The 7,643-nt window shown below is 43.8% G+C and overlaps 1 pseudogene; it reads right to left on the reverse strand.

Annotated features, from left to right (window-relative positions):
- Positions 1-1,269: 1,269 nt before the first annotated feature.
- Positions 1,270-4,376, reverse strand: LOC118371568 (MPN domain-containing protein-like; annotated as a pseudogene).
- Positions 4,377-7,643: the final 3,267 nt, after the last annotated feature.

A 7,643-nucleotide genomic window follows, 5' to 3' on the forward strand; every position in this document is an offset into this window, starting at 1 on the left:
TCAGTTTGTGAGAAAACAAGCACTGAATAGTGTAGGGAATCATTGTACCATCTAAGTTGTTGTGAAATATCTTTTCAATAACAAAAAATATTGGTTTTATCAACTGGTGGACCCATAGCTGTGGGAAGTACAGTAGGGATGCTGAGGTAGGCTGTGCTGGTAGGCTAGTCTACATTATTATGGATAAGAGCAAAAATATTTATATTTGTCAAAAGGCAATCAAGCATTGCTCATTGTGTCACCAGAATAAGACCCTCAATATTTATTGGAAAGGAGCAGAAAGCTCATCACCTTGCACTGTCAATGTAACGGATGTGAAACGGCTAGCTTAGTTAGCGGTGTGCGCTAAATAGCGTTTCAATCGGTTACGTCACTTGCTCTGAGACCTTGAAGTACTAGTTCCCCTTGCTCTGCAAGGGCCGCGGCTTTTGTGGAGCGATGGGTAACGATGCTTCGAGGGTGACTGTTGTCGTTGTGTGCAGAAGGTCCCTGGTTCGCGCCCGGGTATGGGCGAGGGGACGGTTTAAAATTATACTGTTACATTGATGCTGTTGACCCGGATTACTGGTTGCTGCGGAAAAAGGAGGAAGGTCAAAAGGGGGGTGAGTGTAACGGATGTGAAACGGCTAGCTTAGTTAGCGGTGTGCGCTAAATAGCGTTTCAATCGGTTACGTCACTTGCTCTGAGACCTTGAAGTACTAGTTCCCCTTGCTCTGCAAGGGCCGCGGCTTTTGTGGAGCGATGGGATAACGATGCTTCGAGGGTGACTGTTGTCGTTGTGTGCAGAAGGTCCCTGGTTCGCGCCTGGGTATGGGCGAGGGGACGGTTTAAAATTATATTGTTACATCAACAGCCTGTGAAGTTCATCATAATTTATTTAATCTGTAGCCTAATAAACTGCATAGTTTCCAGAGTTCTAGTGGGAGGGCCACACACCATATCATCGCGTGTCTCCAAGTTGACTTCAATGTGATGGTTATATCAATATTTGCGTATAGAGTCGTTTCCATTTCTCGCATAATCAAATTTACCAACACAAAAAGATCCCGCCATGTAAAACGAACAAATTATTTGTCTGCATTTATTAAATTGTACTAAAACTTCCTGTTTCCATCACAGCTGTAGTGATTTTTGTTCATATGACTTCACTAGCATAAAACTGTAGATGGAAACATGGTTAATGACTGCAAAAAAACAAGAATCTACTACTATTACAGAAACACAGAAGTAGTTCCACTATGTGTTTTTAATCTAATTGTATTGGTCACATACACATATTTAGCAGATGTTATTGCGGGTGAAGCGAAATGCTTGTGCTGCAAAGTTGCTTAGGAGCTTGAAGCAGAGCTGCCATGTCAGTGTGCCATCCTGTTCTGTGTATTTTGCAGGTTCAAGGCATTGTTCTCATATCAGTACTTCCACATGTCACAGACCACAGTTTCGATAAATATATCACAGGTAATAGAGAAGAGGAAGACCCTTATTTCCATGTCGACTTCTGTAACAACAGTCTGATGCCAAGCACTGGCAGCAGACGCTAGGAAACACATTCACAGCACACAAATCATCACGTTACACTGTACAAACATTGTCAGTTATACAGACCTCACAGTCAGAAAAGGCCATGGAGACCAGCACACTCACTCTCCGGACTCTGGAGTCACCATCTCCTCCTTCAGGCCAGTGCACATTCAGCTTACAGTATGCCTGAGGCCATGGCAGCAGTTGTAAGACCACAGACAAAGGACAGAAATGACAACCTATTATCTGTGTAGACCCTATTCCCTACAAAAGTAGTGCACTACAGTATGGGGAATAGGATGTCATTTAGAGATTTTCATTTGAGATCAATGCATTATACACAAACTTGTTTCTCTTCCACCTTAGTGTGTGTTGATGACTTGGTTGTAGATGAGCTCCAGGATCTGAGAGTAGGTCTGGTCTTTGGGTGTGTGGCCTCTCAGAGAGCCCTGGGGGAGAGAGAGGGAGAGCGAAACCAAACAAGTGAGGAGGAAATCTCTGAGGGACAATTCCTAACTGGAGATAACATGCACGACTCGAACTTCACGCAAATGTATCGATGTCAATGAGAGATGTGAGATAATTTGGGTATCATGCGCAGATCACAAGTTAGCATCCGGCTCTAAGTGATTAACATGGTGTGGAATCTATGCTACTTGTGTTACATAGCAGTTTCCTGTTGTAAATGGCTTATGTTTCACAGACCTTGATTTTGTCCATCATGGTGGTATCAGGACACCAGAACTGATGGAACTGTACCAGGTCAGGAGCTGCCCTGTAGAAGTCCACCAGCAGCATCTGTGGAACAATAATTGAATACAGTAAGAAGAACAGTTACAAAATATTATTATATTATTATATTACAAAATGGCCAATGGTCTGCAATTTGAATTAATTTGCATAGGTATGGTTACTATGATGATAACTAAGTTTACAGACAATACCATCTCATTCAGGATGTCACTGGTCAGGAAGTTATCTTGTACATAGGTTACCACCACCACCACAGGGATGCCATGGTCATTGGGGCTTTGCTGTGAATGGTAGAATAGTGATAAGTTGGTGTTATAGATGTTTACCTGACAGACCTTGCATGAACAGATTCTGGCAGATCTGAAAGGTCATTGATTGTTTTCCACACAAACATCTGTATCATACTGTGGAATTGGCGTGTTGATCCATGTCCTGATATTATCAGTGTTATTCTGGCTTACCTCTTCCTCAACAGCAAAAGCCCAATCTCTATTTGCGACAGGGAAATGCTCTTAAACTGCAAGCAAAAAGGCACAACAACAGAGGTCATACATGTTGAAGATCATTACTGTAATGCCAGAGCCTGGGGAATGCAATGTCATACTTCTGACATTGCTCACTGTCTCTGCTTTTAAAGGAAATACTCACGTTGTGTGTTAGTGTCCTATCGTCCTCCGAGGTAGCCCACCACCTCACTGGTGGTCAGGTGACAGTGGAAATCCTGAGGACACACGATCATACATCTGTCATTTTCCCCCAATACAACGGACTCAAACTGTAGTTTTACATTTCTTATCTTACTACCACTGTATGACTTACCATGAGAAGCATCACGTTGCTACATACAGCACATTGAAAGGCTGGAATCTCTTGATGGCTGAGAAAGCTGATAATCCCACCAACGTGTGTGGACCCCTGTCGATATACAGTATGTGTTTAATTGTTGACGCTTACTTATATGCATTATATGCATTACTGAGACAGGCTGGGATAAGCACAAATATACCTTGCATTCCTGGTACCCAGAGTGCTGTATCTGATGGTGATTATCTCTCTGTCTCCTCTCCTGGGCACAAGGCTGATATCTGTTAGAGGGAGCCCATTAGATACATATTTCTCATATCACTCTCTACCATACATAGTTTAAATTACATAATGCCATTTCTCCAGATTCTTGGTGGATTGAATGTCTCACCATGCAGCTCAGGTTTGTTCTTCCTGCTCTTGTCACCTGTCGGCAATGCCGTCTTTCCCTCTTCCTCATCTCCCATCGCGTCATCTTCTACATCGCTCACTAAGCTCTGACATCACAGGACGAGGGAGGGTTTGAGATGCCAGTATTCTACAGTGCTTCTCTCCCTCCAAATCTCCCTCTTCCAGCATCCCTTCCTTTTGAGGCTACCAGGCTGTCCTTCAGCAGCACTCTCAGGGTAATGCATCTCCTCCTCAGCAGGGAACCACAACCCGAGAGGGTTCTCGGTCTGACTATGCTCCTCCTCTTCCTCTCCTCCCTCCTCCATGACCTGTGGAGACAAGGGTGGCTCAGAGTCTGTGAACACAGACACACTCACATATTTGAAGCATTATGCATTTGTAAGCCATTCAATAGAAAGGTGATCTCTTAGAGCCAAGGACTGCCATTCATCCACAAAAAGAAGTCCAACAAATGATTCCCTCTGAATTTGTTATAGGGGTCATGACATCTGAGATCAAGAAGTCACCCAGTGACCCACATAAATCACTGTCAATGTTGAAATGTAATAATCTGTTGGACGTTACATTTAAAGTTGTTTGACATAGCTAATTTGTTGTCACTTTTGATCATTTGTGATAGCCCTAATTCATGTTGTGGCTTTTGTGAGACAGCGTCTGTTTATATGGTTAGTAAGAAAAAAAGAAACGCAGAAGGCATTCCATATAGGGATAAAATAGTAGCCTACTGATTTGATCTAATTGTATTAATTACCACTATTACATTTAAAGATGGATGCGCGTTGTTCTTTATTCTTGGCCATTGGTTATTCATCCGCAACTCGAGGCCTGCTCCTCGAGATGAATTTCACTCAACATTTTAATTAAAATAATCTATTATTCTCACCCATTTCCATGAAAGCGTTTGAGAGCCGCTAGAGGTTTTCTTTTCACCCACTTTTGATCAATGCTCAGAAGGGTTCAATAAACACACTTTGCCACACTGGCTGGCAAGCTATTATGCAATTATGCAAAAACATAACATGAACGCGTCTGCAGTGTAGTGTTGTGGTGTTTTAATGTCAATTCCTCATTTTTCTTTCTCCCTCATTCCCGTCCTTGTCACTCTCCCCGTAAACTAAAGCGATGTTTCTTTGATCATATAGGTTATATCTCATTGTAAACTATTTGCTGTTCAGTCGCTATCAGACACCGTTTGTTATAGTCAAAAAATATATTTATCTATCCATTAGTATCCATTAGTAATTACATAGTATTGAATCAGATATCAATTCCTGCTTCCGGAAAGATAGTGTCGCTGGGTGCTTTGAGATAGCCACTATGTGGCCAGTGTGCCCATTCAATTTTGCTTCAAGCAAAAATAAAATATTTATCCCCCACTAGAGAATTTCCTCTTCCAGTGCCATGCATCTAATCAAATCAAATCAAATGTATTTATATAGCCCTTTGTACATCAGCTGATATCTCAAAGTGCTGTACAGAAACCCAGCCTAAAACCCCAAACAGCAAGCAATGCAGGTGTAGAAGCACGGTGGCTAGGAAAAACTCCCTAGAAAGGCCAAAACCTAGGAAGAAACCTAGAGAGGAACCAGGCTATGAGGGGTGGCCAGTCCTCTTCTGGCTGTGCCGGGTGGAGATTATAACAGAACATGGCCAAGATGTTCAAATGTTCATAAATGACCAGCATGGTCAAATAATAATAATCACAGGCAGAACAGTTGAAACTGGAGCAGCAGCACGGCCAGGTGGACTGGGAACAGCAAGGAGTCATCATGCCAGGTAGTCCTGAGGAAAGGTCCTAGGGCTCAGCTTCTGCCAGAGAGAGAGAGAAAGAAAGAGAGAAAGAGAGAATTAGAGCATACTTAAATTCACAACAGGACACCGGATAAGACAGGAGAAGTACTCCAGATATAACAAACTGACCCTAGCCCCCCGACACATAAACTACTGCAGCATAAATACTGGAGGCTAAGCCAGGAGGGATCAGGAGACACTGTGGCCCCATCCGATGATACCCCCGGACAGGGCCAAACAGGAAGGATATAACCCCACCCACTTTGCCAAAGTACAGCCCCCACACTACTAGAGGGATATCTTCAACCACAAACTTACCATCCTGAGACAAGGCTGAGTATAGCCCACAAAGATCTCCACCACGGCACAACCCAAGGGGGGCCGCCAACCCAGACAGGAAGATCACATCAGTGACTCAACCCACTCAAGTGACGCACCCCTCCTAGGGATGGCATGGAAGAGCACCAGTAAGCCAGTGACTCAGCCCCTCTAATATGGTTAGAGGCAGAAAATCCCAGTGGAAAGAGGGGAACCGGCCAGGCAGAGACAGCAAGGGTGGTTCGTTGCTCCAGAGCCTTTCCATTCACCTTCACACTCCTGGGCCAGACTACACTCAATCATATGACCCACTGAAGAGATGAGTCTTCAGTAAAGACTTAAAGGTTGAGACCGAGTTTGCGTCTCTCACATGGGTAGGCAGACCATTCCATAAAAATGGAGCTCTATAGGAGAAAGCCCTGCCTCCAGCTGTTTGCTTAGGAATTCTAGGGACAATTAGGAGGCCTGTGTCTTGTGACCATAGCGTACCTGTAGGTATGTACGGCAGGACCAAATCAGAGAGATAGGTAGGAGCAAGCCCATGTAATGCTTTGTAGGTTAGCAGTAAAACCTTGAAATCAGCCATTGCCTTGACAGGAAGCCAGTGTAGGGAGGCTAGCACTGGAGTAATATGATCAAATTCTTTGGTTCTGGTCAGGATTCTAGCAGCCGTATTTAGCACTAACTGAAGTTTATTTAGTGCTTTATCCAGGTAGCCGGAAAGTAGAGCATTGCAGTAGTCGAACCTAGAAGTAAAAAAAGCATGGATTAATTTTTCTGCATCATTTTTGGACAGAAAGTTTCTGATTTTTGCAATGTTACGTAGATGGAAAAAAAGCTGTCCTTGAAACAATCTTGATATGTTCGTCAAAAGAGAGATCAGGGTCCAGAGTAACACCGAGCTCCTTCACAGTTTTATTTGAGACGACTGTACAACCATTAAGATTAATTGTCAGATTCAACAGAAGATCTCTTTGTTTCTTGGGACCTAGAACAAGCATCTCTGTTTTGTCCGAGTTTAAAAGTAGAACGTTTGCAGCCATCCACTTCCTTATGTCTGAAACACAGGCTTCTAGCGAGGGCAATTTGGGGCTTCACCAAGTTTCATTGAAATTTACAGCTGTGTGTCATCCGCATAGCAGTGAAAGTTAACATTATATTTTTGAATGACATCCCCAAGAGGTAAAATATATAGTGAGAACAATAGTGGTCCTAAAAACGGAACCTTGAGGAACACCGAAATGTACAGTTGATTTGTCAGAGGACAAACCATTCACAGAGACAAACTGATATCTTTCCGACAGATAAGATCTAAACCAGGCCAGAACTAGTCTGTGATTCCTCGCCTCTTTCCTCCTCACGATGTTCCTTCAGCTCTAAAAGAAGAAAATTAACCAAACAAATCAGGTGGAGGCCAGCAAAACCACCTACAAGTAAACCCTCACTGTGACAATAGGCCTAGGCTACTTATTGGCACCATACATTCGGTTTGGGCCTATTACATTTCCAAACTCGCACTCCACACTGCCCTTTCCCACCTGGACAAAAGGAACACCTATGTGAGAATGCTGTTCATTGACTACAGCTCAGCGTTCAACACCACAGTGCCCACAAAGCTCATCACTAAGCTAAGGACCCTGGGACTAAACACCTCCCTCTGCAACTGGATCCTGGACTTCCTTACAGGTCGCTCCCACATCTGTCACACTGATCCTCAACAGAGGCCCCTCAGGGGTGTACTCCCTGTTCACCCACGACTGCGTAGCCAAGCACGACTCCATCATCATCATTACGTTTGCTGACAACTAAACAATGAGACAGCCTATATGTTAGGAGATCACACTGCCAGGACAACAACCTCTCCCTCAACATGAGCAAGACAAAGGAGATGATCGTGGACTACAGAAAAAGGGGGGCCGAAAATGTCCCCATTAACATTAACAGTGCTGTAGTGGAGTGGGTCGACAGTTTCAAGTTCCTTGGTGTCCACATCACCAACAAACTATCATGGTCCAAACACACCAAGACAGTCGTGAAGAGGGCAC

Source organism: Oncorhynchus keta, chromosome 26, assembly GCF_023373465.1.
Source record: "Oncorhynchus keta strain PuntledgeMale-10-30-2019 chromosome 26, Oket_V2, whole genome shotgun sequence".
NCBI classification, from domain to species: domain Eukaryota; kingdom Metazoa; phylum Chordata; class Actinopteri; order Salmoniformes; family Salmonidae; genus Oncorhynchus; species Oncorhynchus keta.